Source organism: Lampetra planeri, chromosome 23 (assembly GCF_965212315.1).
Source record: "Lampetra planeri chromosome 23, kcLamPlan1.2.h2, whole genome shotgun sequence".
NCBI lineage: Eukaryota > Metazoa > Chordata > Hyperoartia > Petromyzontiformes > Petromyzontidae > Lampetra > Lampetra planeri.
Genome location: NC_136129.1, coordinates 2,567,988 through 2,574,633, shown reverse-complemented (window position 1 = coordinate 2,574,633; position 6,646 = coordinate 2,567,988).

Genomic DNA, 6,646 nt, shown 5'->3' with positions numbered 1-6,646 from the left:
TTAGTGGGGGGCTGGTGGGGGGGGGCTCTGATTGCCTCGTGCATAATGCACGGAGACTCCCACGGGCGTAGCAGACGGCCGCACCACTTTAACGCTGCCAAAATCCGTGCACTCCGGCTACATTCATAATACATGGGCGCCACGGTGGCTAGATGTTAACTCCCTCGCCTGGTATTCAGGAGGCCGAGAGTTCGATCCCGACCCTGACAATGCCTGCTGTATATTTTGAGTTTGTGGTGTCTTTCTCTCTCTCATCATCACGTTGGCTGGAATATGTTAACTCCCTCGCCTGGTATGCAGGAGGAAGTGGGTTCGATCTCGACCCTGACGATGCCTGCTGTATATTTGAAGTTTGCAGTGTCTCTCTCTCCGTGGTTACGTGGATTTGTCTCCAGGTCCTCCGGTTTTTCCCCTCCGCATTTAGAATCAACGTCACGTGTGTTTAGGGAGTATTTGGCTACTGCTATAAATATCCACATGATGATAAGCCTGATAAGCATCGTTGAGCTATCATTTGTGATACCCAGGGTCGCTTCTAAAAAAAATAGAGCTACACAGCTCAGTGGGGCTTTACCTGGTACAATAAAAAGTTGAGTTTAGTTCGTAGTTTGACAAATCTGAATAGATGTTAAAACACGACAAATACATTTTAGGAAGGAGTTTAACACGTCGGTTTTCACGACCAATAGCCATAATATAGGGTAATGGATACCCATTGTAATTTATAGTTTCATTAATCCCCCCCCTCTTCGCACAAGAAGGGCTCACAAGTGACGTTACCACATCTACCCCCCTATTTAAGGAACGAAACAGGAGGATTTCTCTACAAATCTCGCTGTTGCCTGATGAAACTGGTTGTAATTACTGGCGAAACGTCGTACTCCGATTGTAAATGTTGTGGATTTGCTCTCCAACTAGTAACGAATTGGTATATTTCGTTTATGTGACAAACTTTACTAATTGGTGGTGGCGGGTTGAACGACACATTTATATTTACGCGATCACACCCTTCTTCTTCTTTAATGCTGCTTAATGGCGTGTGCGACTTCACGATGATATTGGTCCCGGTCTAGCACGGCGTGTAGAGTTTGTGCTGTTGTTAATTGTAGCCATGTTTTGATGTTACTGAGCCATGTCGTTTTTGGCCGTCCTGGTCGTTTTTTCCCTTCGATTTTTCCTTCCAGGATTTGCTTTAATAGCTGGTATTTGTGGTCGTTTCGGGCAATGTGGCCTAGGTAGTAACACTTCCTGCTAATGATGGTCTTCAGCAGTTGCCTGTCAGTGCCCATATCTTGCAGGACTTGTGTATTGGTGGTTTTGGCTGTCCATGGGATTTTCAGCATTCTTCGATACAGCCACATCTCGAAAGCTTCGAGCCTTTTTGTTGCTGTTGTTGTCAGTGTCCACGCGATCACACCCAATATACATTATAAATATCCATAATATCAGTTTAACACGTAGGCTTTCGCGAACAATATCATCCAGAAGAGGTTTTTTGGGTTAGATCACGCCACCAATCAATGCTTCATGAACTGCACACAGTAATTGTGGTGAACATGCAAACAAACATGCTCTGATAATGAATGGCATTGTCTTCGAAAGTGATTGGCCTACACCAGAGACATCAGCTTTCCTTATGGCTCAGTATCACCACCAGTGTCGGACCAGAGAAAGACGCCATAACGTCGTGATTTTTATTTTATTTTACTTTTATTAATTTAAACTTTTTACCTACGTGACTTTACCGAAAAAACCTAAGAATACGCCATACTTCACCACGCGTGCGACGTGTGTGGGTTGCGCATCTCTAACAACTCGGGCTATAAAAAAAAAACACCGGTCCTTTCACATAACCGGTAACCGCGTGATTAACCGGTAAGACAAAACAAAAACCGGCTTTTGCGGGACACACAAATGTCTCGAGAGGTAAACCTGTGACACGTGCAGGCTCGATAGAGACGCGAGGGCAGCTGCCACACAACAGTTATAGAGGCGGTCCACGACTTACGAACACAGCTGGATCCCGGGACGCGTTCGTAAGTAAGAAAACTCATGTACTTATCTATTTACGAACGCGTTAGGTTCCAGAGGTCTGTTTGTAAGTCGATTTTTTGGAAAGTCCAACTTTACTCGTGTTGATTGCAAACATGCTGTACAGCGTGTATACTAAACAGGAGAAATGGCTTTACAAGTTGTATAATCTCCTGTAGATGTAGAAGCCACTGGTTATTCATGTTCTGCAGATGTAGATGCCACTGGTGTCTTCATGTTCTGCAGATGCCAATGGTTCTTCATGTTCTGCAGATGTAGATGCTACTGGTTCTTCATGTTCTGCAGATGTATATGCCACTGGTTCTTTATTTTCTACAGATGAAGATGCCACTGGTTATTAATGTTCTGCAGATGCCACTAGTTCTTTCTTTTCTGCAGATGTAGATGCCACTGTTTCTTCATGTTCTGCAGATGAAGATGCCACTGGTTATTCACGTTCTGCAGATGCCACTAGTTCTTCATTTTCTGCAGATGTAGATGCCATTAGTTTTTCATGTTCTGCAGATTTAGATGCCACTGGTTCTTCATGTTCTGCAGATGCCACTAGTTCTTCATTTTCTGCAGATGTAGATTCCACTGGTTCTTCATGTTCTGCAGATGTAGATGCCACTGGTTCTTCATGTTCTGCAGATGTAGATGCCACTGGTTTTTCATGTTCTGCAGACGAAGATGCCACTGGTTATTCATGTTCTGCAGATTCCACTAGTTCTTCATTTTCTGCAGGTGTAGATGCCATTTGTTCTTCATATTCTGTAGACGTATATGCCACTGTATCTTCACGTTCTGCAGATGTAGATGCCACTGATTCTCCATGTTCTGCAGATGTAGATGCCACTGGTTCTTCATGTTCTGCAGATGTCGATGCCACTGGTTCTTCATTTTCTGCAGATGTAGATGCCACCACCGCCATCTATTGCGCAGCGGTTTAACTTACGACTCTCGGTCTGAATAGGCAACTCGACATATGGGACAGGTTTGTTCGTATCTCACAGAGGAGTCCTGGTAATGTATGTAAAAGCCCATAGGTCAGTGTTATGAAATGCATAATGTTTCAAGGAAGAAAATGAAGCATCGTTAAACTCATAAATGAGAAATATTGTAAAATTGCATGTAGAAACTCTAAAAAAGGAATACTGCACAAGTGAATAAAACAAAATGAAGTAACATGAATATAAGAAAAAAAATCTGCTTTATTATCACTTACCTCGAGTCCTGATCCTGGCTTGCTTGTCGGAAAGGGGGGGAAATGAGTCACCACAATTACACTACAGATACACGCACACATAGACACAACAACCGCCGTTCGCTACTAAGTGGCGGTGACGTTACCACGGCGCTTGTGCCAGGCGATGTGCACCTTGAGGCCACGTGAAGTGTCGAACGTCCGCTGGCAGGTCACGCGGCAGACCCAGGTGCCATGGGTCGACTGATTGAGATGACCGAGATGACTGGCTTATGCACCACCTGTGCCCCCTGTGCCAACTTGCTGTGTTTTAGCCACCCGGCCCTCCGCTCATTGTTGTGAGCGTCGTTCCTCTGCCCTCCGTTGTTGTTGGAGGGCGACTGCCTCCAACTGCCCAGTAGCGTCCTTCACGAGCCTCCTCCACAGAGGCCGATCTTGACACCGCTGGTATCGGTCATCCACTCAGCTCCACATCCTCCTGTACCACATCACTCCATCTCTTCTCTAGCCCATGTCGCGCCCGTTTAGCCCCCTAGATCCGGCCGAACAAAAGCTGTTTAGGCATGCAGTGGCTGGGCATGCGGGCTACATGACCCAGCCAACGTAGCCTTGCCTGCCGGAGGAGCTCACCGATGGGACTTTGCCCAGATCTTTCAAGGATTTGTGAGCTCCTCACACAATCCAGCCTGGTTAAACCCAGGATGGATCGTAGGCAGGCCAGCCTAAAATGTTTCGAACCGGCGAAGATGCTCCATTAGGGGGGTCCACGTTTCGCAAGCATGACCGTGGCCGAGAAGACCTGAAGCTTCGTGCGGAGCGACAAACCAGGTAGCTTCCACATAGCGTTACGCAACCGATGAAAAGATATTGCCGCTCGACTGATTCGGAGTGAGACCTCTGCTGTTAAACCGGAGCCGGTCATGAGCACACTGCCCAGGTATGGGAAACTCTCCACTCTCTCCACAACTGCCCCATCACCGATTGGGAGTTGTGGGGGTGGAGTGTCCGATGGTACAAAATACCCAGGCAGGTGCTTAGTTTTGGTGGGGCTGATGGTAAGGCCCCACCTCTTAGTGGCACACTCCAGTCTCAGCAGCAGCGTCTCCAACTCCTCCTCTGAATGAGCAGCTATTACCAAATCATCGGCATACATTTCGTGGTTGACCAATAGGGAGCCATCCCTTGATCGCACCCGGGCGTTGATCAGCCTCCCATTCTATCTGTACCAAACTGAAATTCTCCCGGTACAGCTATAGAAGGCTTCACGAACTACGTGGTCAAAATAGATGCTAAATAATGTGGGAGCCAGAGGACATCTGTCTCGCACCCCAAGGTGTACAGGGAATGGCTCTGACTCCCGGCCACGTAGTTTTACCCGGGCCCGCTCACCATCATGAAGGTCCTTAATGAGCATGAGCAGAGGGTCAGGGACTCCGAAAGCACGAAGAACAAACCAGAGCCCGGGCCTACTGATGGTATCGTAGGCCTTGACCAGGTAATTAAAGCAGAGATGCAGGTCTTGTTGGAATTCCCTACACCTCTACTGTAGCAGACGGACAGAAAATATGGCATCTGTGCAGGACCGCCCTTTCCTGAAACCGCATTGGGGCTCTGCAAGCATCTCCTCAGCGTGCCTAGCAAGGCGATGTTGAATAATCCTTGCCAGGACCTTTCCCGGCACACTGAGGAGTGAGATGCCCCTGTAGTTGTTACAGTCTGTGCGGTCCCCCTTCTTAAAGAGGGGGACCACCAGGGCATCCTTCCAATCCTGCGGAACCCGTCCAGTGGCTCAGACTGTTGTTATGATGTCATGTAGGGCAGTCTGTGCACAAACGCCACCCTCCCTCAGCATTTCGCTTGGGAGATCATCTCTGCCCGGTGCCTTTCCAGGTCTCAGATTATGGATCGCCTTCAGTACTTCCTCAACAGATGGCACCTCAGCCAGCCACTCACAGGGGGTGACTTCTTCTTCCAATACTTGAGGCACTGCATCCTCAGCAGGGTCATCCCTACTTTGTGCCACGATGTTTTCCTGGCTGAGGGATTTCCCCTCCCCCAGGACCTCACAGAAATGCTCAGCACACACGTGCATGCACACCCACACACGCACTCACTACATCTGGCGGAGAATTGCTCCGCTAAACTAAATAGTTCAGTGGTTTAGTTTGCGAGTTCGCGCTTTAAGTCGATGTCAAAACCTTTATATATTTCATGGAAGTTGGTTCGTAAGTGCGGGTGTTCGCACCGTATGTAGCCCACCATTCTAATCGGAAGTGCAGTGTTGAGTCTATGGGCAGTCTTAGTCTATGGGCAGTCTTAGTCTATGGGCAGTGTTAGTCTATTGGTAGTGTTAGTCTATTGGTAGTGTTAGTCTATGGGGAGTGTTAGTCTATGGGTAGTGTTAGTTTATGGGCAGTGTTAGTCTATGGGCAGTGTTAGTCTATGGGCAGTGTTAATATATTGGTAGTGTTAGTCTATGGGTAGTGTTAGTCTATGGGCAGTGTTAGTCTATTGGTAGTGTTAGTCTATGGGGAGTGTTGAGTCTATGGGCAGTCTTAGTCTATGGGCAGTGTTAGTCTATTGGTAGTGTTAATCTATTGGTAGTGTTAATCATATGGGCAGTGTTGAGTCTATGGGTAGTGTTAGTCTATGGGCAGTGTTAGTCTATTGGTAGTGTTAGTCTATGGGGAGTGTTGAGTCTATGGGCAGTCTTAGTCTATGGGCAGTGTTAGTCTATTGGTAGTGTTAGTCTATTGGTAGTGTTAGTCTATGGGCAGTGTTGAGTCTATGGGTAGTGTTAGTCTATGGGCAGTGTTGAGTCTATGGGTAGTGTTAGTCTATTGGTAGTGTTAGTCTATGGGGAGTGTTGAGTCTATGGGCAGTGTTGAGTCTATGGGCAGTGTTAGTCTATGGGCAGTGTTAGTCTATGGGGAGTGTTGAGTCTATGGGCAGTGTTAGTCTATGGGCAGTGTTAGCCTATGGGCAGTGTTAGTCTATGGGGAGTGTTAGTCTATGGGGAGTGGTGAGTCTATGGGCAGTGTTGAGTCTATGGGTAGTGTGAGTCTATGGGCAGTGTTAGTCTATGGGCAGTGTTAGTCTATGGGTAGTGTTAGTCTATGGGGAGTGGTGAGTCTATGGGCAGCGTTGAGTCTATGGGTAGTGTGAGTCTATGGGCAGTGTTAGTCTATGGGCAGTGTTAGTCTATGGGCAGTGTTAGTCTATGGGTAGTGTTAGTCTATGGGCAGTGTTAGTCTATGGGGAGTGTTGAATCTATGGGCAGTGTTAGCCTATGGGCAGTGTTAGTCTATGGGGAGTGTTGAGTCTATGGGCAGTGTTAGTCTATGGGCAGTGTTAGTCTATGGGCAGTGTTAGTCTATGGGCAGTGTTAGTCTATTGGTAGTGTTAGTCTAT